A 26481-nucleotide genomic window follows, 5' to 3' on the forward strand; every position below is an offset into this window, starting at 1 on the left:
CCCTGAAACTGGCAAACGTCGTGTTCCAGAGGACGAACCGCGATAATGACTTGATTGAACCAGCTGTAGTCGGAATATTTGTGACCGAGAGCTTAATGGAGATGCGCGATTTGCATGAATCGGGCTTCATCTGCATCAATCATCGCCGACGAATGCATTTGCAATGATTGATCGTTATCCGGACGAAATTAAAGAGTAATGCAATTAAAAAGGGCTAGCCAATCGATCGCGACAAAAATTTACATTTCTTTCGATCTCAGTTTCAAAATAAGTAGGAACTTTAAATATGCATCGACTGAATAAAATCTCCGTTAATCGTAAAAGTTTGAATTTCAAAACAGAGGAATAAATTTTAGACACGGCGAAATAAATGTTCAAGAACACCACTAGCAAGGTTACAAGGTGGTTGAAATTTATTTTTCAAGGAGTAGTAAAATCGCAGAAATAGCGATGTTAATAAAACCTCCAACTAAAAACGTGTTCACAAAGAAACAATAGGAAAAATCGACCTGGGAGCAATAAACAGGAAAACCTAAAGCGTCGAACCGTATAAACAGCGGGAAAACTGCAGGGGTAGAAACGCCACCAATAAACATGAAGTATTGCGGGGGATACCTAAGTGTTTTTTCTAATTATGCTTCAGGAGTCAACATTTCTTTGAAAGGGGTTCTCAAAGCAAACATAAAGCCTTTTCATGTCCTAAACCTTTATTAGGTTTTCACCTCCGACCGAGAGAGAGAGTTTTGTTATATTCGCAACTGTCACTTGCTCCAATTTTAGAATTTATGCAGATTTGCTTGGGTTTGGTTGGTGATTTTAGACCAGTTGGTTTATCTCGAAGGCACATGCTCCATCCCGATCAATACTGAAATAATTCGCCGGAACTCAACGTTTTTTAAACGAAACTAACTTGTGATTTGTATCCATAAAAATCCATTATTGTTTTTTTACAAGTTTCTGCAACATTTCTTTTGAGCAATAAAATGGCTTAATAAATAAGTCGTAATACCCTGAAAGCTAAGACATCAAAGTGATATCCGTTGCTAACAACTATTTTTAATTTTTTAGATTGTTCATCAAAGATTTCCAACCCTGGTTACCGTTCTCGTTCGACGAATTTCTTAAACTGAACGTTGCTCTCTAGACAATACAAAAAATCAAACCAACGACCCGTAAATGATGAATTATTTTGTCTGAAGCTTTTAACTACATCAACCAATTAAAATCAAATTACCCTCAAAAGGAACAAAACGAGCAAATCTTTAGGGCTATTACCAAAGGCATTCAGATAAACACTTTCTCTCTCTCCACATTCCCAAAATCACAATACACTAATTAAGAGAAAATTTCCCGGTCCAAGCTGTGGAGAGAACAGTTTGTTGGATTTGCCGATTAGGGATAGGAATTTCTATAATAAATTCCACCTAACTAAATTAATAGCAACATGCCTTTTACTGACGACTATTTGGAAGAAAGAAAATAGGAGTAAATATATAATAATAAACAACTTAAGATGATGTTATTGATTGCCGCGGTTGTGCAGGATGAGGCTTTTCTATTTTTTTCGTCCTAGTGTCAAACAAGTTCTGACATTGACGCTGAGTAGAAATTGTTGTAATTTCATTAATGAATGACAATTTTTCATTAGCATTTTGTAAATTTGTATTTTAAAAGATTTACTGACAACACCACACTCATGTTGCCAAAATCTTGCATAAAATTAATACCATCACTCGTAGCGGAGTTATTTCGCCTCCGGAAAGTGTTGTACCCTTTGATCTCGATGCATAAAACGATATAGAATTGTTTTGAAAAAGATGAAACAAGTGGCGTCTCTTTAGGGGATGTGAGAACTCACATCACCAGACATGGTTCTGATGTTTCGACGTGGATTCGAGCCAGACCATAGAAAATGAAACACTGCGTGCAACAAATGGCTCACAGAAATAAATATTTTACACCCAATAATAAAAATACACTCTTCACCTTTTCCCAAGCTTTATGATCTACCTTAACTACATAAAATTTAACTCGCAGAAATCTACTGTTGTTCGGTCTCTAAATTTATCGAGCGGTTTGATGTTGATATAAGACATTATTTAGATTCTAGAGCAGCCTGCTAGAAATGAACAAATACAGAAAGATTATATATTGAAAAAAAATTGATACACAATACAGGGTATTTCATGAATCGTAATGAGCCCGACGGACTTGAAAATGCAACCCACAATACATTTCCAAAGTTAACGTGGATATACTCCGTTTCTGAGTTCGATGCCGGTAAGTCGTGAAACCGGGTTGTCATAAATCAATAACACTCACAGCTCAACACACGCACATGCAAATTTCTTTTGTCGGGAAGATACATGCGCTCGGCTCACGTTAACAAATTGGCCATCCTCGTTCTGAAAGCTCTGTGTGCGCGTAAGAGTGAGAAACATGATCAGTTTGGAAGATGCCAGGCAAGGGATAGTACTTTAGAGCAGGAAATCCAAAAGTTGAATGCTGCTTAGAATTAATTATTCATGAAATGTTTTGGACACACTGGAATCTGTCACCGCTTCGGTCATTTTATGGCTTAGCGGCATCGGGTTCAGAAACAGAGTACACAGGGTGTTTCTGAAATACGTGTGTTAATTTTAACCAGTTAAAGAACTCGCCAATTTATGAAACTTTTCTCTATAACATTTTGTAAAATTCGTAAAAGTATTCCAATATTTTTTGCCCGACAATTTTTACCAAACGAGTCGTTTTGTGTGATTAACTAGTTTCTATTTTTTGTAACCATGAGAATCTAAATTTTGATTATTTATTTTTTTCTATAACAATGGAACTTTTTAACAAAGCTCTGTTTCTATCACAACAGAAAATTTTCGCCCTTACCCATAGGCGGGTATACACTTTGATGGTTAATTTATTCCAAATTTTAAATCAATTTGTATTGCTTTTTCGTAAAAATATTATAGAGAAAAGTTCCATAATTTGGCGCGTTCCTCCACTGGTTAAAATTAACACACGTATTTCAGAAACACCCTGTATTTGTTTTTTGATTTAAAAAACATAAAACATAGTTAGCTGTGCAGTTTCGTAAATTTTGACATATTCATTTGTCATTCGTTTGGTCTGCATAAACGCGCAACGGCAGAAGCTTTTTTATTACATTCGCCATAAATCAGGATCATGTCTGTTTTCTCATTGTTCGAATACATTTTAATCGTCGTATTTTAACTTTTTCCTAAATGTCAGTTGTGACAAATAATTATTGGGAGCAAAGCCATCATAGATTCATAATTTTATTTAAAAACAATACGATATTTAAAATAACCACGTTAACTTTGGAAATGTATTGTGGGTTGCATTTATTCTTTAGTTATTTATGTATTTAAATGAAAATTTACAAATTTAAAATTATAATCAAACTTTATGATCGCCTTTACGACAAATACATTTCTTCTTCTTTGTTCTTATTTCTTCTTAACTGTTAACCTATTTATTTATCTGTACTTTGTCTTGTATTCAAATTGAAGTTACATTAAAGCTGTGTTCTTCAAATAGATACTTATTTTCCAGTAAACAAATATGCATGTGTATATGTTTGAAAAGCTCCACTTAGTATTTGCATTAAAGATCCATCAATCGCCATTGTCATTTTTTGTAATATTGTGTTTTGTTCTCAATGAACATTTCCGTAGTTTAATGCGAACCACAGAATAAATAATTAATGTGCGTTTCAATCAATTTTCTACCGCTTTATGAACTAAAATCAAATTAATTTATCAGTAGAGACAATAAGAGTACATTAGCCCAATAAAAACATCCTACTTACAGTAAACATAAGCAAAAAGACCACCATTAATCTTTCTACCCGTTGGATATTGACATGATACTTTTTTCTGTTTTTTCTCACGGAGTCCTGACTATTCGCAATTTATCACTTATTTATTCCAGCAGAAGGTATGAAAAATTGTTACTCCAGTGATAAATTATGTCAATTCGTGCATGCAACGTAAAAGCTTGAGTTTTGCATTAATTAATAAATCGATTTGCATTTCGTAGGTACTTAATTAACTGTCCTGAAACACAACTGATGGACATAAATTTATTGCGTATAAACTGAATGCATACTTTAAAATATGTTGTGTTTTTGTAAGTTGTGACAGTGTGTGCAGGCATTTGTGATGTATGTTCGTGACATAAGCTAATATGGTAGAATGTTCTTGTGATCGACTCAACAACCACTTTACCATGAAATTCCTTTTCTCCAACCGGAAACTTAAAATCGTACAGAGCAATCGGTCCCTGGAGTCACGAGGAAAGAATTGAAGCGGGACAGCTTTCAGTGAAATATGCGATTTTTTTCTGCCGTATAAGCACCATAATACCGATGGTGCATCCGTTACGTTAGTGGAAATAACGACCATTAAGAAGTCTGTTTATATTTTCGCCCCACACATAAATCCGCCTCAGTGGCCATCGGGGAGAAACACTGCCAGCACAAGCAACTCGAAATTTACATAGACGGCGACTTTGCAGATCAGGTAGATTCCGCTTGCTTTTCGCCGATTTTATTTACATTTTGTCAGTTCAGTGGCGAAATTGCGCCGCCTCTGGGTGCAAAGTTGGAAAACGAACCCCGAAAAAAGCTAAGAGTCTAGTAAAGTTGGTCTTTGAAATACAGCACTTCCGGGAGATCCGCAGTATTAACGGGGGCGGATAGAAAGATACACTAACCGCAGGCCCGTTTATTACCTTACATATACGTCGCAAAGTGTACTTTGAGATTATTGAAGTATTCCGACCAGTTTAATTAGTTAGGCGCAAATCTGGGTGCTTTTGCTGTCGGAATTTATGGTGTAACTTGAAGAAAATTCACCCCTACCTTTATAACAAGAATTAATTATTCTGTCGGCGAATTAATTATTGCCGTTCAAAGGACTTCTTTTCTCAGGATTTTTGCCGTGTTAAAGGTCGCTTTGCTACACCAATCTTTAATATGCGAGTTGTCATGATCAAACATGCTGTTTCTGACAACTGCCATTCAACAGAGAAAGTATATCTTTCAGACTAGAACGTTAACTACTCACAAAATCTTGTTTCATGTCACGAATTCGGGGACAATTAAAATTTTATTTAAAACTTTACTGCTTTTTAGGTCGAGAATAGAACTTCATATTTTTAAATATAATTCTTCCTCCGGCTTGGCATTCTCCTCCTAAGGAGAGGTTTATTCGAAATAAGATTTTATAATGCAAAGTGAAACGGAGAATTCTCCGGCTGACGGTTATAAAGTAATTTCACGAGAAAAATCCTTAAAGATAGAAAAAAGACGTGGTATAAGCCGGAGTATTCGTATTTACATTTTTGAAACGTATATTTTTGTTTGTATTGGACCCAAAATACAGTTTTAAAAAGCTACATTGTTTTTGTAAATACCTTTTGTTTTTAATAACAAAACAGTTTTCAAGCATACCTCTCTGTATTTACTGCATTCATTATTTTTATTTAGATTATCTATGTTGATTAAAATTTTATATTTAACGTAAGGATCTCTTAAAAGAACTTTAGTGTTTTATCAATGGATGTAGAAATTTATTCACATTATTACATTCACATTGTTAAAGAAAAACAAAATTATATCCTTTTTACATAAATATGTATTTCATCTATGTATTAATCAGTATTGCACTAGTGCGGTAAAGTTGTTGTTGGCATCAAGGTTGCAATAGCAGTAGAGGTTTTGGATTTTCTCGTGGGCTATGTGTCATATCTGCGCAAACGACGAATATTGGTCTTAAGTAGGCGCTACAAACCGACCGGAAAACATCGTCATCCGTCACGTTAGTGTTCTCTCTCTCTTGTTTATTTGCATGTAAAGTAGTCGACGTTTTTAGTTTTCATTTACAGATTTTTCACTGGTTTATCGCTCCGCCTTCGCGCAGATATTTCCAAGGTCACAGCCCATGAGAGAATCCAGCACCTCTACTCGTTGCAATCTGCCGTGTCGGGATACCGACAACGACCAAAGGGACGATATATGGCGGAGTATCGATCTGGCATTATTTGTCAGATGTGGTGCTGGCCTAAGTTGTAAGCCCAGCCGACTGCGACCTCGTAAATAGAGCCAATTCTCGACATTTTCCTTCGCAATGGAGATATCAAAAGAAGTTATTAGAAAAAAGTGTTCGGTACTTTAAACAATGCAACTCATTAAGTCCTACGACTTAAAATTAAGATTTCTACTCCTAAAAATAACGAAAATGTCTTCATCTGAAGTGCGACACATCATATAAATGTCCATGATGAAATTAAAGAATCAACAGATTTTCTGTTTGATTCAATTTGTTATTGAGACAGAATTCTGGGCTTGTAAAAAGTAAAAAGCGTTATGTTTAAACACATTCGTAGTACTTATTGTGAAACAAGTTTAGATTGTTATTTAAAAAAATAAAGAAAAAGTTTCTCTTTACAAACTAGAAAAGAAGAAAGTTATTAAAGTCACTGGCGCTGTTTTCCTCTTGTTGACAAAAAAGTTAGTAAAAGTTCAGTGGAGCTGTAATAGATTCGCAATTCTGTTATTTTATCGCTTATGCATAGGTAACTGACAGGAAAAATTATGACAGCAATGATTGCGTTCGCAGCGACGTGTTGATGGTTGTTATTGATGTGGTTGAAAGCGCGCCTAGGAAATGACTGAAACATTTTAGTCGTTTACGAGTAATACAGGTTGCTCTATTAAGATAGTGTCAGATGAAAAGCAACACCGTTTAAATAGAACTCTAATAATCAGAAAACGTAATAAATTAACAGAAACAGCGATGTGCAGACGACCAGAAACAAGCCTCGAGGTAGTTGTTTTGGCTAATGATTCCCTAATGGCTTGGGGTGGGACTACATTTAATAGCAGAATAGACTTGCAGTGAAACTACGAAAACTAGATCATTTCTCTGACCGTAGATGAAAAAATTCAACGCTTTTACAACGTAAATCGACGTCAGCTCAAAAACAATTTGGGCTGCTACAGCTATTAGCTTTATTGATACTAAAAGATAAACTTCAAAATTATTACACTAATGTCTTCATCCTTGATGTTTCTACATAAAACAAATGTCTCAATTTAAATAAATTAAACCATGAGGGTTGAAATTACAGAGCTTTGCATGAAACTAAGTTTCGCCGGAACTGTGACTGACAATTGTTCATCAAATTGTTGTCAAATAAGCTCGCGCAGGTTTCATTAAGATGTTGCGAGTTCGAATGCATTGCGTGATCGATATTACAAGATGCACCGCTATTACGTTGTTAAATATGAACCATTTTACTAATTGGAAGATGAGATAGAAACTGGTTTTCTTTCTACACTGAAGATTATTAAAATGTTGATTGCAATGCAGAACATACAGGGTGTTTTTAAAATGCGTGCACGAACTACTGGCTTCATGTAGAACTTGGAAAAAATATCTAAAAAATGCTGTCAAAAAATAAAATGACATTTATTTTTTGAGCTACAATTTTTTTAAATTGCTTTTAATCTTCTCGTAGGTAAAATTTCGGCACATTTTAAAAATACAACCTGTATATCATATTTTATAAAACGTACACCAATGCGGTTTCCTTGTTTTAAAGCATATTTCCTATAGGTTACTTCGCATTGGCGTACATTTTATAAAACATGATATACAGGGTGTATTTTTTAAATGTGCCGAAATTTTACCTACGAGGTTGTAGGACAACGTAGAAAACTAAAAGCAATTTAAAAAAATTGTAGCTCAAAAAATAAATGTCATTTTATTTTTTGACATAGAATTTTTTAAATATTTTTTCCGAGTTCTACATGAAGCCAGTAGCTCATGATTAAAATTTGTGCACGCATTTCAAAAACACCCTGTATATTTTGACTGTAATTCTCCATGTGTTTAATTAAATTTGCTAAATTACTCGTGATTGCATTAATTATTTTAAACTTGCTCAGAAGCAATTTACATCGTAATACAAAATTGCAGCATACTGATCTTGTTGAACACTCCTTTTGCTTCCTGTAGCAAATTTTGTTTATTAATATAATGTATAATTAGGTTATTGTTATAGATAGTAACAACATCATAGCTGTTTCACCTTTCCAGAACTAATATTTCAAAATTGGCTGTAACCGTCTGTTCCACAAACAGATAAATTAAAAGTGTGACATCCAAAACCAGCTAATTAAAGTACATATTGTATAACTGCTTGTGATTGATGTTGTTTCCGAGCTTTTAACTTGATCACCGTGTTTGCTTCAGGCCTCCCCAAATACGGCATCTCAGAGAAATATAGCCCAGGTGTTTCAGTAAAATAGGAGTGAAAAATAATTAATTTTTCTAATTTATATGTGGCCCATTATGTATAAGCAAATTACCCGTAAGATTTATTAGTACCCCACATGGATTTGTGTGGTTGTCGGCTCGTAAGACTTTTCTTCGGTATTTAACCGAGTCTGTTGCTCAATTTGTTGATTGCGTCGATCCGTCCCACCGAACTTTTCACTTAATAGAAACATAAATAATCCGCTCTGACAATAATGAAAGCTCACTTGGCTGTCAGGTCTGGAGGAAAATGAAGAAGGCCTTAAACAATTTCACGAGCAAACACAATTAAAAACGAGTAAACATTTGCGGGACTAATTACGTATTGTCGTACAAAGCGACGCCGTAAACACGGACCCGGAACGGTGTCGTCGGCGCGTTGGAATAACAAGACGCAAAATTTATTATAATATTAATAAACATGGTCCAGAATGGCATTCATAACTAAATTTAATTAATGAGGGACAATTAATATTAATAAATTGGTCCCGAGAGCTTCAACAGATGTTGCAAGGTCCCGTGAACAGTGCCAGCAAGGCCGCAGATGCGCAATTTGAGCGTTACGGTGACGAATTTGTCGCTGTTAAAGAGAAAACATCGAAATCGCTAATTTTCTCTTGGATAATTATGTCGAGTAATAACTTAGCGAAGCGGCACCTTTCGATTCCGGTTATTTAACAAACAACGATTTAGAATGAGTGAGACTGGGAGTAATTACCGAAAGCTGTTTAATCAACGTTAACAGAACGACCTGGGGTCATCAGTGCAAACAACCTCTTTGTAAAATTCCAAATCTGATCCGGTAAAGCGATAATCACCTGACGATAGTCTATTACTTAAAATAAAATTAAGATCTAGATAATGTTGATTGGTTTTAGTAAACTGTAAACTTAATTATAAATATCACCTTTCGATTGATCGATTTGATTTACACATTTCCTGTTGCTGACATGCTCCATCGAACCAACAACATTTAATTACATTAAGCAGTTTTTCTCAGATCAACCAGACACGACAATACAATACCCAACTCTGAAAAAACAAATACAAAACTTTTTGTTTGTTCGCATCCGTCCGGATGAAAAGCTGGGAGAAAAGAAAACAATTCTCTTCTAATAAAAATCATCAAAGATATTTATGTGAAATGAGGATTTATTGGAGCAGAAGGGAAATGGCGCGCCTCAAAAGACATAAAATAATAAACTCCAGTAAACGGTGCGAGATTCCCCCTTTTAATTGATTCGATGATAATAAAGAGAAATTTTTAATAGCCGCTGCATACGAGTACTACAAGCGCCGCCGGATTCAGCAGGCTTCATATTAACGTCAACTGGAAGCTTAATACCGTGACCAAAAGAGTATTCATTACGGCGACACAATGAACCTCAAAATCCTTGTCGAGAAAAGTCGAAGATAAAATGTCGGTCTCACGTGACGTTATAATTATGCAAGCACTTGTCGACTTGTCAAATTATAATTACAATGAAGACGGAGTTTGGCTACGAGTTTGGAATGACGTTGCCTTATGGAACTCGAGTGAAATCTAAGAACATGAGTTTAATTGAGCAACTGACGTTTGGTTTGAAATGTCGTGAAAAAATTCCTGGACGGAAATCGAAGGCAATTTTTTTGTACACGACTTTGAACTTAATTGCCCAACGTTTTTACAGTTAAATTATACCGAGTGTTACTAATTTCACTACTGGAGAGCTCCAATCGCTTGTCAAATACCACTTTGGGTACAATCAGTGTGTTTAACATATTAAATGTATGGAGACTTTCTGCTACATTTCATTATCGCCTTTTTAATTTATCTGCAGATCTTGTATTTACCCGTTTTAAAACTTTTGACATTCGTCTTTTGTCTTTTCTTTACTTCTTTTAATATCGGGTGTTCATTTATATATGTATATCCTCCAAGTTGCGCTGAAGAGTCGGTTTTAAACGCACCACTCGTCAGTTTGCAGAGTAAAAACACAAACAACGCAAAAAGTTAGGTTAGATTTAAACAGCTGATCAGTGATCCGGAATCCGTGGTGAGTTTACAATCAACTTCCACGCCAACTTTAAGGAGAGATGTAAATGAACACCAGATACTAGAACAGTGATATTTCTAAACACAGAATCCATTTAAGATGTTAAATATAAAGTTGTTTAATTTCCTCATATCTCCACGTTTCCACTTCACAGAAATGACGCTTTATACAATATCATAATATGTATTTAGTCTTATTTGCCTACTTCACCGTGCAGACAATCATATTCTTAATTTTCCTTATTTTCTCTATGATTTCTTTCCATTCTACATAGAACATTAAAATCGGATATACAGGGTGATTCTGAAATAAGTTTGGAAAAATACCCCGGTAATTGGTGATAATGAGAAGAAGTCATAGACAATAGTATATTTCAAACCAAGGTAAGAAAGTGCTTTCTTGCAGACCGCAGGCAAAGATTATAAACCGAGCCGTAGGCGAGGTTTGTAAGTGCCCAAGGGCTGTAAGGGCACTTTCTTAACAAGGTTTGAATACTATTTTTTTCCCTACCGGCACAACTTCGTTGAAAAAAGTCAAAAAAAGATGGTTATATTCCTGATTAAAACGAAAATTTTGAGAATTGAATAGTAAGCTGGGTTATTTGTTTAATTAACTTGTCATCGAAGATTTGGCGTTTGTTCGAAAATTTGATATAAACAGGGTAAAGTAATCTACCTACCTAGCTTATCTGTTTATTTTCCAGATTATATGATTGATCTACCAACTTGCTTTATTGAATTGGCTTTCATTTATTAATAACTTATTTCACTTTTGACATTTGCATTTTGGTACAGTTTTACCATAAACATTTCATGATTAACTTTCTTACCTTAGCAAGAAAATTGAATTTTCTCACCTCAAACGAGGTATCCACAGCCTACATTTCTAACCGGTAGGAAAAAAAAAATCTTATAAAAATTTGGTCAAAATTGCTAGTACGCTGGTGAGTTAAAGGTGATTACCTGATTATCTTGGTAGTTTAGCAACAACACCTGGGACTCGTGCGCCAAATCAACCCTTATAAAACTCGTTCTTTAATATACTATTTTCGCACGCATTTTAGTGTCAAAAACAGGGATTATGATTCAGGCAGAATAAAATAGCTACCAGTATTTATAAAATAAGTTGCGAATGCCGAGTTGGTCAACACATCAAGTGCCAAAACACTTTTTTTGCAACGTGTTTCATACATGATTTTTTCTACAATCACCAAATTTTTATAATAAATGGAAAATGTGACATTGTCAAAATTTCTCGACGTTGTCAAATTAACAGGCGAGGTAAAACAAAATCGATCTTGTTGTCGGGTTGTTGTTTACAAACAATAATTTGCGAAAAAATAACGGAAAGTTTGTCCGCGTAATTTGGAAAAATGAGTGATTTCGAAGTGATTTCTGATATCGAAAATGCAGCAGAAGCCGCCATGAATACCCTTATACCAAAGAGATCAAAATCAGCGTTTCAAGCAACTTACGACAAATTTGAAATTTGGTGCAAGTAGAAAAAAGTGTTTACCATCACGGAAAAGGTAGTTTTGGCCTATTTTTCTGAAGCTTCAAATCAAATGTTCAATTTTCTAATACAGAGTGGCTACGAAAATTGGAGTCACTTTTCTTCATATTAGCAAGACATGTCGCTGTTTTTACAAAAAATTTAATGATCGAAAAAATATATTTAATTAAATGGCAACATCGAATTCAATATTTCCTGCAATTGTCACTATTTCTGGACAATTGTTAAAATAATTGTTAAAAATATTAAGAATAATTGTCAATGTCACTGTCAATTTAAAATTTTGAATTTCAATATTGAGCAGCGAATAAGTATCATAAAATAAAAAAAACAATGTTGCCACCAATTCCATTTCGTTTTTTTTTGTAGTTCCATCTTTTGGGCAAATGTGGAAAAGTGAATCCAATTTTCGTAGCCAGTCTGTATACATGATTGTACATTCAATATTTATAATTATTATAAACAATAAACAGTATCTTTTGTGTTTTTTGGCATTATTTGTTCGGATTCTTTTGGCATAAAAATTACATGACATGACATTTCTTTTAGGTATTCGTGCCTAAAAGTATGTCATTTCGAAACTAGTGACAATCTATGGTAGTTTATTTGACGAGTTCTTGTGTAAATTGGGTTTTAAAGGCCCCACGAGTGCCAAAAAAGCCCAATTGACACATGAACGAGTTGAATACAATGTTTTTTTGTTCGACGAACCCCTTAAAGGCTCCAAATCGCTTAAAATCTTTAAAATTAGTTTGACGTTTCGTTTTGAGAAGTGGTGACATTTGTTAAAATCCGTTCACATTGGAGAAAATTCGCAAATTCTGACAGTGTCGAACAAAAAAATATTGATTTTTCCAGAAATAGTACTGCAAAGACTTTACAAGACGCAAAATAAATTTTTTCGATGTTTTTTACTTTGTAACTATAGTTGCCAACAAAATTGACAAACTTGATTTTTGTGGAATTTGTAAAAAAATTTTCTAAAACTTGTAAATTTCGTCTTTTTTACGATTTCCGGAAAAATTTAATACAAAACACGTCAGTAAAATCTCTTACTTGACTCGGAGCTTTAAGATACTCGGCACAAAATGCCTCGTATTTCAATTTACCTCCTCTTCAGTAATGTGAGATTTTCCTGACTTATGTAAATAACGATTATATGTCGATTGTAAAAAAAACAATTTATTTTTACCTTTATAATTTACTTAGGTACAAGAAACATCCATGAATTTAGTCTGACAAGATACCTACAGTTTTACGTCATTTAGCAAAATGCCTAATGAACATCATCTTGCTGTTCGTCTTAAGACTCTCTTTGTAATGCATAATTTCATTACACCACGATACCAACTTTAATAATGCCTCGCTGGCGACAAAGAAACCGCCTTAATAAATCTCAGTAACACCCCTGGAACAGGAAGAAACTAACACACTATACCATTAAAAATGATGCAGGCGAAATTGTGGAAACTCCAGAAGATACACTGTTCAATTTTATTTCACGAGAACTAGAAATAAGCTAACACGAAACGCGCGTATAAATTTGATTCATTCAAATTACATATGACAAATATTACCCAGTGCTCTTCATAGCTGCATTGGGATTTCATTTTATAAACTGCTCTAAAATGTACTTTTCAACAAAATAGGACATCAAAAGTTTCAACGAATTTGTAAATAAGAGTTAACTAAAATAATGACGTAATCAGTCACTGTTTTGAATAGAATGTATAATGCAAAGACAATTTATTTTTGTAATTTGTGGCAGAAAATAAAGAAATAAGACAGATAGAAATAGATTGTTAGACTATTTGTTCTACGGATGTTTCCCCAGCGATTTAAACACCACCTGCTCTGGTTTCTCCACATAAAAAATAAAATCGGGATATTTAGTCAAGTGGAAACATATCACATTATGGCTGACATTTCAACTTTATGATGTGGAAGGGACGCAAAATATGATAACATTATATTAAACAAAAAACGTGTAGCTATATTTTTATTTATTATATCGGGTGTTGTTGGCGTTGAAGAGTTGATTGTGAACGCACCACGGATTTATAGATTACGGATCAGCTGTGTAAATCTAACCTCACTTCTTGCGTTGTTTGTATTTTTACTCTGCAGACTGACGAGTGGTGCGTTCACAATCGACTCTTAAGAATTTAAGTCGAACATGATAACATTTTACATTTTAGCGCCATTCAATTCGTTCGCTGCAAATTTAAGGATGAACTGGAGTAACAATCTCAGCAAAAAGTTGCGGAATTCTTAACGTAACTGTAGTAAAACGTGCGATATGAGTGTAATATTGCATACCGATATCAGTGTGCTTTTTGTTCACTTTTTATTGAAATTAAAACAGGTACATAACCTCAAAAATCGTGTTTTTCCACATATAATTAGGGATTACATGGAAAATCCTCGATCAACTTTTTTGTAAATTCATTAGGCAATTCTACGATATCGATACTTTATGTGTGAAAAATTTAAGAAAAATTGGCCATTTTGAAATATGTTTTTTATTAATTTATATACGAGCATTGATCGATTTCTCATAAGAACGCGTGTACAATATCCCGAAACTTTAAAAGGTAATAACTTTAAAATTCCTCGATCAAATTTTTTTAAATTTGGCACAGTACTTTAGCATGGATAGAAGGACTATTGTACCAATTTTGAGCAATTTTCGCCATTTTTCAATGTTACTCCAGTTCATCCTTAAGTTTTCACTTACGAGACAACACTTTTTGTTGAGATCGTGCTTACATCAATCTATCTGAAGATAAAACAACTAACTATCGCTGTTGAAATCTAATAGGTCCTGAGAATGTTCCAATTATGTCCAAACGTAATATTTAATAAACCATTTTAACTGACATTTTGATCATGGTGCAGCGATCTTTATTAACGACGCTCCAGGCACAATTTTATTACAAAACCGATATATAAGATGTTACTTTTTTGATATCACCTAGAGCATCTACACAAAAAAATGAGACACGTTTCAAGTAGACTTTATTTTTCCATATTTTATGACAATTATGTTTACAAATTAGTTATAAAATGAAAAATAGAAAAGAGATGTCACGTATGGGTATCAGTAATAGGTACATTGCTTAAAACAACTTCAGATAAGGCGCTGGGCTGGTTTCCAGTATGACAATTATTTCGTTCACGATATGCGATCTAATTAGGTAAGTATTTTATCTATATCACCATCTTAAGTAAAATAATGAGGATTGTGAGACAGCTTCCTCTTTTTCTAGCCGGTTATGCAGCATATCGCTACATCTGATTGGAGCAAATTAACCGCAATTGTAAGCTTGTAATATGAGTCTGAATAAGTAAAGTGATACACAGTTGTGCTTTTTACAAATTAATATTTAAATAAATGTAACTTGTACATCAGGTATGAAGCATACAAAAAAGAATGCTTTGATGAATGTTGTGATAATGCCAGAAAATAGTTTTACTACTGTTGATGGTTTAAATTTTGTCAGTATTGGAACTGTTACTTAGATTTATGAAGGCGGCATCTTTGTCGCCAACGATCCATTATCAAAGCTCATATTAAGTTGGTATCACAGTCTAACGAAATTATGCATTACAAAGGCCGTCCGAAATCACACTGAGAGCTCGGTATTCACTGATTAAATTTAAATTAATGATCATACAAAGTGAATCTAGTTTGATAGATCACGAAAGTTAGACAGATCTCAGCAGACACCGTAAATTAGACTTGATGTCGGCATTTATTACCGAAGGTAACAAATCGTGGCGTCAAAATTAATTTATTGAAATTGCAGGAAAATACATGGTTCAAAACTCGACAAAAAATATTAATGTTTATCAATCTGCAAAAATATCAAACTGACGCGCCCTGTTCGACATGATTTATCATAGCACTAATTAACAATAGTTGTCTTCCTAATACATATATCACGGAAACTGTGTCTAATTTCGGCGCAACCTTGTTAACGATAAATCTCAATTTGCTCGTTGGGAAAACACCATATCTATTGACGTTCACACTGATATCCTTTGTCAAAGTTCCCCCACTATAAAAACATGAATTTACCCCTAAAGTTGGCGAGAACAAGCAGAACTGGAATGGAAATTTCATGTTAAAGACGATAACTAATTTAAGGCCGCATCATGAATATTTAGATAAGCCTCGTCAACATTGCTATTTATTATGACTTTTTTCGCTTGATGTGCGCAAGCACGTTTTCATGCATTCCGAGTTTGCATCTAAAACGAACTATAATTAACAAGAAATTATAATAGCGCTATTGCAAAGTTTCTCGTTTCCGGCTTCTACACCGAAGTGTGCCAGTAAATTTGTGAAATTTTTGATAGGTCGTATAATTACTTCATATTTCACCGATATTGGCCAAGTTTAATGCCTCCCATGCGCTAGATATCATTTAATAAAGGAACTAACTACGGATTTAATTTTTGTACTTGCGGTGAGAAAGTTTAGACAAGTTGAAAAGCTTTACGGAGCATTGTGAAAGTTTTGGGAGGATTTGGCTTTAGGTAGTTAACTTATTGACAAAAAGAAGATTTTAGAACTGTTTTATTACAATTTTGAGAACTAACTTTTATTATGAGTATATGACCTATCGGTTATATTTATTTGTCTAAAATAAAAAACAAATGTTAGTTTGTTAGTCAAACTCAGCCATCAATTCTATTTTTCTTGTACCGCACGCTTCAAAAATTTCTGGGCGAGAGAAAACATCGAAAACGTGTAATTCTTAGAGGTTTTGGATTTTATCATGGGCTATGAGTCATATCTGCGCAAGGGACGAATATCGGTCTCAAGTAGGTGCTGCAAACCGATCGGAAACATCGTTATTCGTTACGTTAGTTTCGTCTCTCTCTCGTCAATTTGTACGGATATTTGAATTTGAAAGTAGTCGACGTTTTCAGTTTTATTTACAGATTTTTCACTGGTTTATCGCTCCGCCTTCGCGCAGAAATTTCCAAGGTCACAGCCCATGAGAGAATCCAACACCTCTATCATAGATTAAGATTCACACAATCTAATTTTTGCGTTTAGAATTATATTGAAATTCTACAGTGTCGAAAGGATGGAAATTTATCTAATCTTACTAATGGTGATTTATGCATATAGGAGTCGTTCTCAAACCAAAATTGTTTCTGATTTTGCTGAAACTGCTGAAACACAAGTATACCACCTCTATTCGCTACTTTATAACAGTCCGCTCATTACGACTGTCGTAATAATGATTTTACAGTCGGATGATGCAAGTTAAGGGATTTTTTTCATGTTTAACTCTATAAACTTTTATATTTATTGTGGGATGTAACGTTACTGTATCCGACGAAAGGACACTCGTTTTTGGTTGACCAACTTCGAGCTTTTTATGTAATTCTGCATTCTGCCGTAACAGATGATCCCAGCGGATAGTTGCTTTTTACCTCAGTTTCTGATACCCCAGGATAAATTACAATACCAAAATAATAACAGAATTTTTTAGGTGCAAGTTACCCGTTGCTTTAGCTTTCGTTGTTTGTCCTTCTCCCCTATGCTTCACTTGCTGGTCACGTGTTCAACTGAAAAACAGAAAATGAGGAACATGCTGTTTATATTGATTATTATCAATATTCACTTTTAATATTTTGCTAAAGAAAAACATTACACAATTACTGTTGTCTGTTCTCATTTGACAAGTATGTAGTTAACAATGCTATTAATTAAATTTGACATGTTTATCCTTTGTACAGATGTTGCATTTGGAGAATTAATTAATTAGCGATCATAGTGCTGTCGCTGTATTCATCTTTTTTATTATTTGAACACTGGATAAACGAAATATGAATAGCTATTTATGTAACAAGTCCATAATGTGATGCTTTATTGGATGAGTCGAGTTTATGAACGAGCGAGCGCAGCGAGCGAGGCCATAAATAGAAGAGTCCAGTAAAGCATCATTATGGACGAGTTGCATACGATATTTTATGTTCGACTGCATTATTTGTTCAAATTACAAAAAAATAACAGTGACATCTATGAGGTAAATGTAGAATGACAGCAGGTTTGCGACTTTATTTATTATAGTAGTATTTATTATTTGGAATAATAAATATCGGACTAGCCCGATAAAGTGGTAGTTTATGGCCTCAAAATAACGTCATAAACCATCTATATTTGTCACAGTCGAACATAAATTTACTTATTTATTTTTTATTTATTGGGTATCTTTTTTTTCGAAAATTCAAAAAGTTAGATACTCAAGGAAAAATACTCGCATAAAAGCAATTAAAAAATGCTCAAAATGTCTTCCTCAGTTGTCGTTGGAGAACTGCACCCTCCTTTAAAAAAGTATGTGTTAATCGCCGGACTTTCAAGAATACTTTCATCACTTACGTCACTGGGGCGATTCGAAGAAAATCTAAATACTCTCCAATATTTAAACGTGAGGATAAAATATGAGGCCCAGTCAGACGATCTTCAACAATTCTTGTCTATATGTTGATTGAATGTTTTCCCTGTTATTGATGCATTCAGCATCCATCATCCACGCATTCCTGGACTAGATGAGGATTTTCGTCAGACCATTCATGGGTGTGTGTTATGAATGTTGAGCACATCTTCAGGTGTAAGGCCTGCTTCGTATGTGGTTAATAAAGACTCAAAAAATTTAGTTCCTATCAATTATTGGTATTATTAAGCCATTGACAGAAAGTTACCCTACTGGGTGGACCTCCACGCTGAAAAGTCTAACACATTCGATGTTGTAAAAATGTAATCCTTGTTCATGCAGAATGCAATAAACAAATGTGGAAACACCGACGCCTAAAGCAATTTAGCCAACAGCTTGTAAAATTGCACATTTAATTTCCCGAACTTTTGTGGCAATTTGTAAGGTGCTTAAAATTTATACGTGGACTTCCATAGCATCCTGTATTGATTTTCGCATCTGTAATATAAATTAATATTGACAGTTAAATAGCGAAGTGTATATTAATAATACAACTAAATTATTTGCAATAACCGAGGCGTTATGGACTAATTTAATTAAAAGAATAGTATTTATAGGCGCTTCGTTACCTATCGGAATATCTATTGCGTTACCAGCCCGATTGGTGTGATTAGCAAAATTCCCAAAGTCATAGCTGCTTTTCTTAAGCTGTCGAATCCCGAGCTTTTTCTGGCCATTGTTTCAGGCGTTCGAGTGCTTCGCATTTGGCGAATGAGGGCAGCAATTTAGTGACATTACAGCACCACGAAGGATGAAAATTCTCAGCTGTGGCAGAGGGTTACATTAAAGACTCCATTAAAAATAAAATTGATGCAGTGCAAGTTTTTTCATCCGAGGTAGTTTCAACGAGTGGTTGCTCCAGAGTTGTACGGAGTGAAAAAACAATAAATATACAGCATTCACGATTGTTTCAAATTCGGACTGTCTATGAAAATCTGACATTTTAGTTGGCCATACAATCATATCGCGATTTGGCATAGTAAATCTATTTTAGATTTATGTAATTAAATTGTACTAAATCAAATGCGGAATTGACAATGAGACGAATATTTAACAAGGAAACGTCATATGACAGGACCTGACGCCAACCTAACAAAAAAATATCTTGGCCTGCTGCGTGTTTAAAACAATCGTAAACGGCCATGGCCTCCCATTATGCCAAAGCAACGTGAATGCATTTTACAATGACATAGTACGAGTATTCTGAAATATGTTATCATTTTGTCAGTACTTACCTTTTTTTTAAATTTGATTTTGTAGGTATTTTTTTACCTTATTATGCCCCAAGCCCCAAAAGAAAGAAAAAAAAGGAAAAAATACATATTTTTAGAACTACATGACATGGGTGAAAGTGAAGATATTTTAGTACCTGTTCTGAAATATTTTTTAAATATTTAAAATAAATCTTATTACGACTTTTTATTGGTCTGACGTAAGGTGTTGACTAAGAAATGAAAAAAATATTCATTACCGAATGGTTATTTATTGGTAATCTGTGTATTTAACAATTTGTCGTTCAATTTTTCAGCTAAGTTTTTTGTGGAGGTGTTGCTTGAGTCGCAACAAAAGGTCATGAAATCATTTCAACAGAAAAGAGCTGTCGATGAAGAACAAAAAATTGTAAAATTTTTTGTGTGAAACAATTTATCAATAATTTCTTCTACCTCCACCACATGAAACTTCCCGTTAACATTGAGTAACACAGTCCAAAATAATTGATATTATTTATGATATATATAAAACCAGAGAATGTTGCAACAAGAATCATAAAAAGTTCATCACTCTGCGCCAACACCTACATTTTCTAATGAAATCTAGATTATATATCTCTCTTTTATTCACTCCAGTTTATGTTCTGAATGATCTCGACTTACATATATGGTTACTAACCGTATTACTGTTATGAAACGTTCAGTTCTCAAGATTCAAGAAAATTTAATAATACGTTTGTGAAGAGCACGACAGTGTTTTGGATATTTGAATATTTAACTCCAATAAAAACCGAACGTCTAAAAAATGCTAAGAGGTCGCTTCTCAGCAATAAGATTTTATCGTTTTATCGACGGCAACGCAATAAATTGATGGACCATAAAGAATTGAGCACTAAAATCTCCAGTTTAACGATTAATTTAAACAATTCTCACGTCGGTACTATTAGACGTTTTAAAAATCAATTTTATAGATCGTAAATCATCAAAGTGAATCCTTAATGAACGTACTGTATTTTATGACTTGAAATTAACACGACACTCTCATTAGTCCCGTTCCGACTCCAGCGTTTAATTAATATTAAAATTCAGTCTATACCAACCCAATGAACTAGATAATGTCATGTAATTGCGGAGATGCATATCTCCTGTGGTCTGGACCAGTCGAATCGTTGAATGTGTTCCTGTTTTGATAGTCCGTTTGATTGTGGTGGGCAGAAGAGTGACTTCACTTAACCTATTACAGTAAATAATTGCCGATAAATTTTAATTATCATGCCCGAGGATCGACTATGAATTATAGTTATTATTGGCCCAAACATACGAGCGACGGGATTTGATTTACGCTTGGACAAAATATCAAAAATACTGAACCTTCCTAACGTCCTTTAATTATTAATAATAACGATAACAATAATAGTGACAATAAATAATGTTCTTACGATTTTCCTAATTAATAAACAGTCATAAATTTCTTTCGTTTGGAACTAATTGGAGTCGTTTCGGGCAATGACTTCGTCAACTTCATAAATTTCATTTGAACTCAAACAATAGTGGCATATGCACAAAGAACCAATCACAATATTTTTATTTATATAATATTTATGTATTCGAACGCCTAGAAATACTGTTGCAAAGAATTAGGTAACTGTACATGTTTGCAAGTTTTCGCTGTCTTGTTGAAAGTTGTAAATAACCAAATTTATTTTGCAATGTTTATAATTTTGTAGCGGAGAACACATTTTGCGTTATGTTTCCAAAAAGGTAGAACTTTTTAAACAGTATTGTATCAATTCTTGTAATGTAAAAATGTTTCGTAAAAATCCTCAAATGTCCGCCTGTTTCAAGCCTCGGCGACGCCTCGGCCAGAAAACTCAAACTCGCACAAAAAATAATACTCGGTTTTATTAAGAAGAAATATGTTTTACTTTCCTTGTATGTATATTTTTTTTAATTTGGAGGCGCAGCGTAAGACCGGATTTTAATAGTATCAGTAGGTGGCTATTAAAAAAAAATCATACGTTATCCGAATTCGTACTGTTTTCAGATTTGTTCCGGGTGACTATTGTGCCTGCAGAAATCGGTCGGAAGATGGCCTTTGTGTGTCTCCTTTGTTATACAAATGCCGCCTTTGTGCAAGAAATGTCCTCTTTTGTAACAGGACTCACTACAGATAGCAGTCATTCGTTCTTCACTTCTTACACGACTTCTTACGACCGTTTCCCCTCTTAGATGTGTACTTCGCTGAACCGAAAGATTTATCTCTATTGTTGCACAACAATTTTTTTCATTTAATGATCATCAGCTGTATATTGACCTCCCATCTTGGTATAGCCCATTAAAAAACAACGATCTATCTAAACTTTCTTCGCAAAACTCGGAATTATTGCAAAGCTATAAAAAGATTTCGCCCATTTAGGATACATTATCATATTTTAGGGTCGATCTCGAAATTATTTTTTCTGATATTGCCGTTTTCTAATCTAATTTTTCTATAGCATCAAAATGGTTACACATGCTTTCGGAAACTGGAATAAAGCTATTTGAGTGACATAAGTAGATAATTTCACTGCTTTACTATTTTACTTGAGAAAATATTGATATATTTCACAAACATCTCCTTCTTTTTACATTTTAAATTTGTTCATTGAGTATAAGCCTATCTGCGACCAATAATTTAAATGAAACGATAAATTTAATTACCAGCTGGTTTTTACCTTCAACAAGTTATCAGAATTCCTTCCGTTGCAAATCTCCACCATATTTTAAATGTCAACAAGGACCACACAACTTCTATCAAACTATGCGAATTGTTATCATCTTAATATATTTCTGTACGGAACGTCATGTTTCTTTCTTTTTTTTGTGTTGATAAAATCGCTTAAGCCTCCTAAAGAATAAATCTTCCCCGTTAACGGATAACATTCGTAAGTTTGTCTTACGTTTAAAATATGGTGGAGATTACGTCGAAATTCCAGTTGTTTTTGATGCTCGTACTGCTGGTATTAAAATGCCTGTTATGGAATTTTAAAAACCATAAAATGTGTACTCTTCGTAAAAACTTGAAATGATGAAACATTACAATCTATCTTACACATAACTGTATCATATATTTTAGGAAGATTACAATGTAGGAAATATTTTAATCAAAATATTAAGGAGTTTTAATTTTAATGTAATTCGATATGAGGATTCTGTTAAATATAAATTCATGAGAGTTGCAGAAATGCACTAAGATTGGTTCTTGGACATGAAACTGAAAATGTTTTTTAATATCAATAAGGAGCCTTGTAAAATTGTTAACAGATTTTAAATAAGTATCGGGTGTTCATTTAAATTTCTCGTTGGCGTTGAAGAGTCGATTGTGAACGCACCACGGATTACGGATCAGCTGTTTAAATCTAACCTCACTGTTTGCGTTGTTTGTGTTTTTACTCTGCAGACTGACGAGTTCACACTCAAGTTTTCAACGCCAACTTTGAGGAGAAATTGACATGAACACCCTTATTTAACATTCTCTACTTTTTATTTTGTTTTTGATCTGGGCTGTTATTGTGTTAAAAATGATTGACTCTATTTTTTGTTACTACTTTACCAAATTGAATTCCCCAAATTTTAAAGATGACCTAATAACACCTGAGCTAAACGAGCCGACTACAGAAGAAAATTTTGTAATTTTGTAGAAACATTTTGAGTTCATTTTATTTATGATAAAATGAGATGAGATGAGTAGTGAGGATAGTATCAATAATGTGGTTTCAAAATATCAAAGCAATGTGCAGATTTAATTTAATTTATAAATGTCACAGTAATAATGTAAATTTCACCTAATGGCAAAAGCTTTACAATCAATTCCATAATTAAATACGTGATAATTAACAAATTCTATCTATCTCATATGTATTAAATTGAATGTGTATTCACAATTGAACAACTGCCACTATTGTCTGTGCTAAATAAAACCAGCGAAGCCAAATTTAGCCGTTTAAAGTGCCTTCTATTTTATCTATGTAAAGATAAACATCTGACAATGAAATATTTAATAAAATTTGCTACTGTTTCAACCAAACACAAGGTCAATTTTAAGAGTTGTTCTTACAGTAGGTACTCTTAGTGGTAACATGTAAAAATATCATCACAAACCATTAAAAAAAAACTAATTAATAAATAAACTGCTGCTTATTAAGCTGTTCAAGTATCCGTCTTGAGTAGCAACAACAAACTTGAGGATCGTTCGCAACAAATTTTCTGTGTCGATGAGGAATACATTTACATTCTACTGGACTACCATATAATTTCTTATGATTTCCTCTTTGATTACGGTTATTAACTTACCGCAAAAAAGCTCCAAACTGGCTTCGTCAACAAGGAGAGAATGCCCTTTTCAATATTTGTACTGTATGCTTTGCAGCGTATATAATTACAAATTTTTTTTTGAAAACTTTTAATACCATCAACTTATTAAGAATACTTTTGTAATTATATACAGGGTGCCGCAGAACCCCAGAGAAAAAAGGAAGTATTTGGGTAAATGCGATAATTTGAATTTTAAAGGAAAAAAGTTCTATCTCGAGTGGTAATCGAGAAAAGATATCCTAAACTTAACCAATCAGAGTTGAGCACCATCAAGGTAGGATGACTGCAATTTTCAGTTGCCGGGATTTCGTTCTAAATCTAAGTATTAACTTTTCGCTGATTGTTGCGATATCAATAATTAGAGGACGAGCTTCTGGGATTGATGAAATTGAAAATTTTATAACTCGGTTATGTGAGTTACAGAAAAATTTATTTTAGTTATTTTGGAGTCTCTTTTGCTGTCGGCACATCCTGTTTTCTATGGGGAGGCAGTTCTGGGATAGGCTGTATATAGTGAATATTTGTACTATGCACATAGTTGGAATTTGTTTAAGAACAATTTTTTAAAGTTCGGTTTTTTTCATTATTCATGTTTTTTAATACATATCTATAATAACGGGCCTTCAAATAAATTTATATTTAGAGCAACCTATGGAAATTCAATTGTTTGCAACATTTTTCCAGCGTAGAAAATGACACAAGAAACGTCTGACATTTTAACGAAATAAAATTAGGTTAGAAAATATGTATTTTAAATTTTTGTAGTGCATTCTCCCTATTCCCCCTCCACGGAATATGACAATGTGAAATTGGGCAAAAGCTTACTATGTAACCTGTGTAACTCCGGAGAATAATTGGTTACCTACAAAAATTACTTTACACTGCTAACAGAATTAGAATGTCGCCCACGCCTACTCTAAATATATATTTATTTGAAGGCCCGATATTTGAGTAATTTTAAAGAATGTTTTCTGACAACTAAATTCTTACGATTTTGTTGTCTTTGTCATCATGAAATACGTTCAACGGTATCCTAAAAGATAAATCTAACCACCACTCCTGGAAATGCGATTTTAGGACCTCTCTTAATTATTTAGAGTCCTTCGTAGACAATAAGTTCCAAGGACGACGTTTTTGGTCATATCATAACTTACCCGTTTGTGGTTGATTGTGAAAAACTTTTATCTCACAGTTCACAGTTACAGTTAAGTACTTACATATTTTATATTAATACGAAAAAATCCACTTTTGTCCAAGTTGAAATTTAAGACCCCACACTGTGATTAACGTGAACAACAAACAAGACATGTCACTTGAATAAAAAGAATCGAAAGAATGTACGTAAATATGGAGTAAATTACCACATTAGGACAGGCTAATTGTCGGCATTTTGTGCTAATCGCCACTTTTGTGTAACACTAGAATAGGATATTGTTATACCAGTTGCACAAGACCGTCTACCTATTGTCGAACGAGAGGGTTTAGGGCACGACGAGCGCAGCGAGATAAAATGAGTTACATTTTAGCCGATATAAAAGACCTGTTTTTTTTATCATTACTTGCACAGAACTGTGACTATGGACTTTTGTGAAATTCTGTTTGCAGTTATTCGAACTTAATGTAAGTTTTAAAATCAATACCAGAAAACATCTCCAACAAATAAAAGTTTACATCATTTCCGCTCGACCTGGAAATAGCGAAACTTGACTTCATTTGACAAAAAAGATATGTAACTTAACACCAAATTATTATCAATGAAAAGAAATTAATTCGTTTCACGAAATTCAAAAAGAAAAACAGAGTTCATTGTATAGAATAATATTTTACATAAGTCGCAGCTGTCATTTTTTAAAACCTTATTCCAAAATATCACATTTAAAAGCAAATATTTTTCGCATGAAAAGCAAATAAACGATGAAACAGGACATCCATCCAGTTCATTGTATTTCAAAACAAAAGATAACGTCGTTTGCGCTATTCTCCCAACTATACACAGAGAAATTTAATATTGGTACCCTTTTACCGTGTATTCTGACATAATTCAATTCTACTTATACGTAATGTGATCTCGGCTATCTTATTTATTGACGTGAACTAGAAAGATCTGATCCGATCAAGGTCGATTTTATTAGTCCAATTTCCTACGAACAAAAGCGTTGACACGTTATAATAAAGTCGTCCTCAAGCGAATTTCATCTCGATCTTATCGTTTCCCGCAGGGGATGCTTGCCTTGATTGGTCCTCCCTAATTCCCAACTAAAATAGTTAAATAATCCCAGGAGCATATACGAGAGGCCCTTATCCACCACGTTTAAGAGCTAGAATGTAGCCTTAAGCTTTGCAAGTATGGAATGGTTCTCGTCAACTAAGGTCACTTCAATCATGACAAACATACCTAATTTACTTTGATAACAAACTTAGAGTACAGTGCTATAACATAACCACCAGGTATTTTAGCTTTCTGTTATACACATAATATTTTTTGTTTAATTAACATCTTAATTGTACTAATTTT

The 26481-nt window shown here is 33.8% G+C and overlaps 2 protein-coding genes across 3 annotated transcripts in view; one reads left to right on the forward strand and one right to left on the reverse strand.

The window, feature by feature from the left end:
- The window catches only part of LOC138138668 (U5 small nuclear ribonucleoprotein 40 kDa protein), a 208037-nt gene that overhangs the window by 78188 nt on the left and 103368 nt on the right, over positions 1 to 26481 (reverse strand). The window lies entirely within an intron of this gene.
- Positions 1 to 26481, forward strand: part of LOC138138664 (monocarboxylate transporter 2-like) — an 86844-nt gene that overhangs the window by 43941 nt on the left and 16422 nt on the right. The gene's annotated exons all lie outside the window — the stretch shown is intronic.

Source organism: Tenebrio molitor, chromosome 9 (assembly GCF_963966145.1).
Source record: "Tenebrio molitor chromosome 9, icTenMoli1.1, whole genome shotgun sequence".
Lineage (NCBI taxonomy): Eukaryota > Metazoa > Arthropoda > Insecta > Coleoptera > Tenebrionidae > Tenebrio > Tenebrio molitor.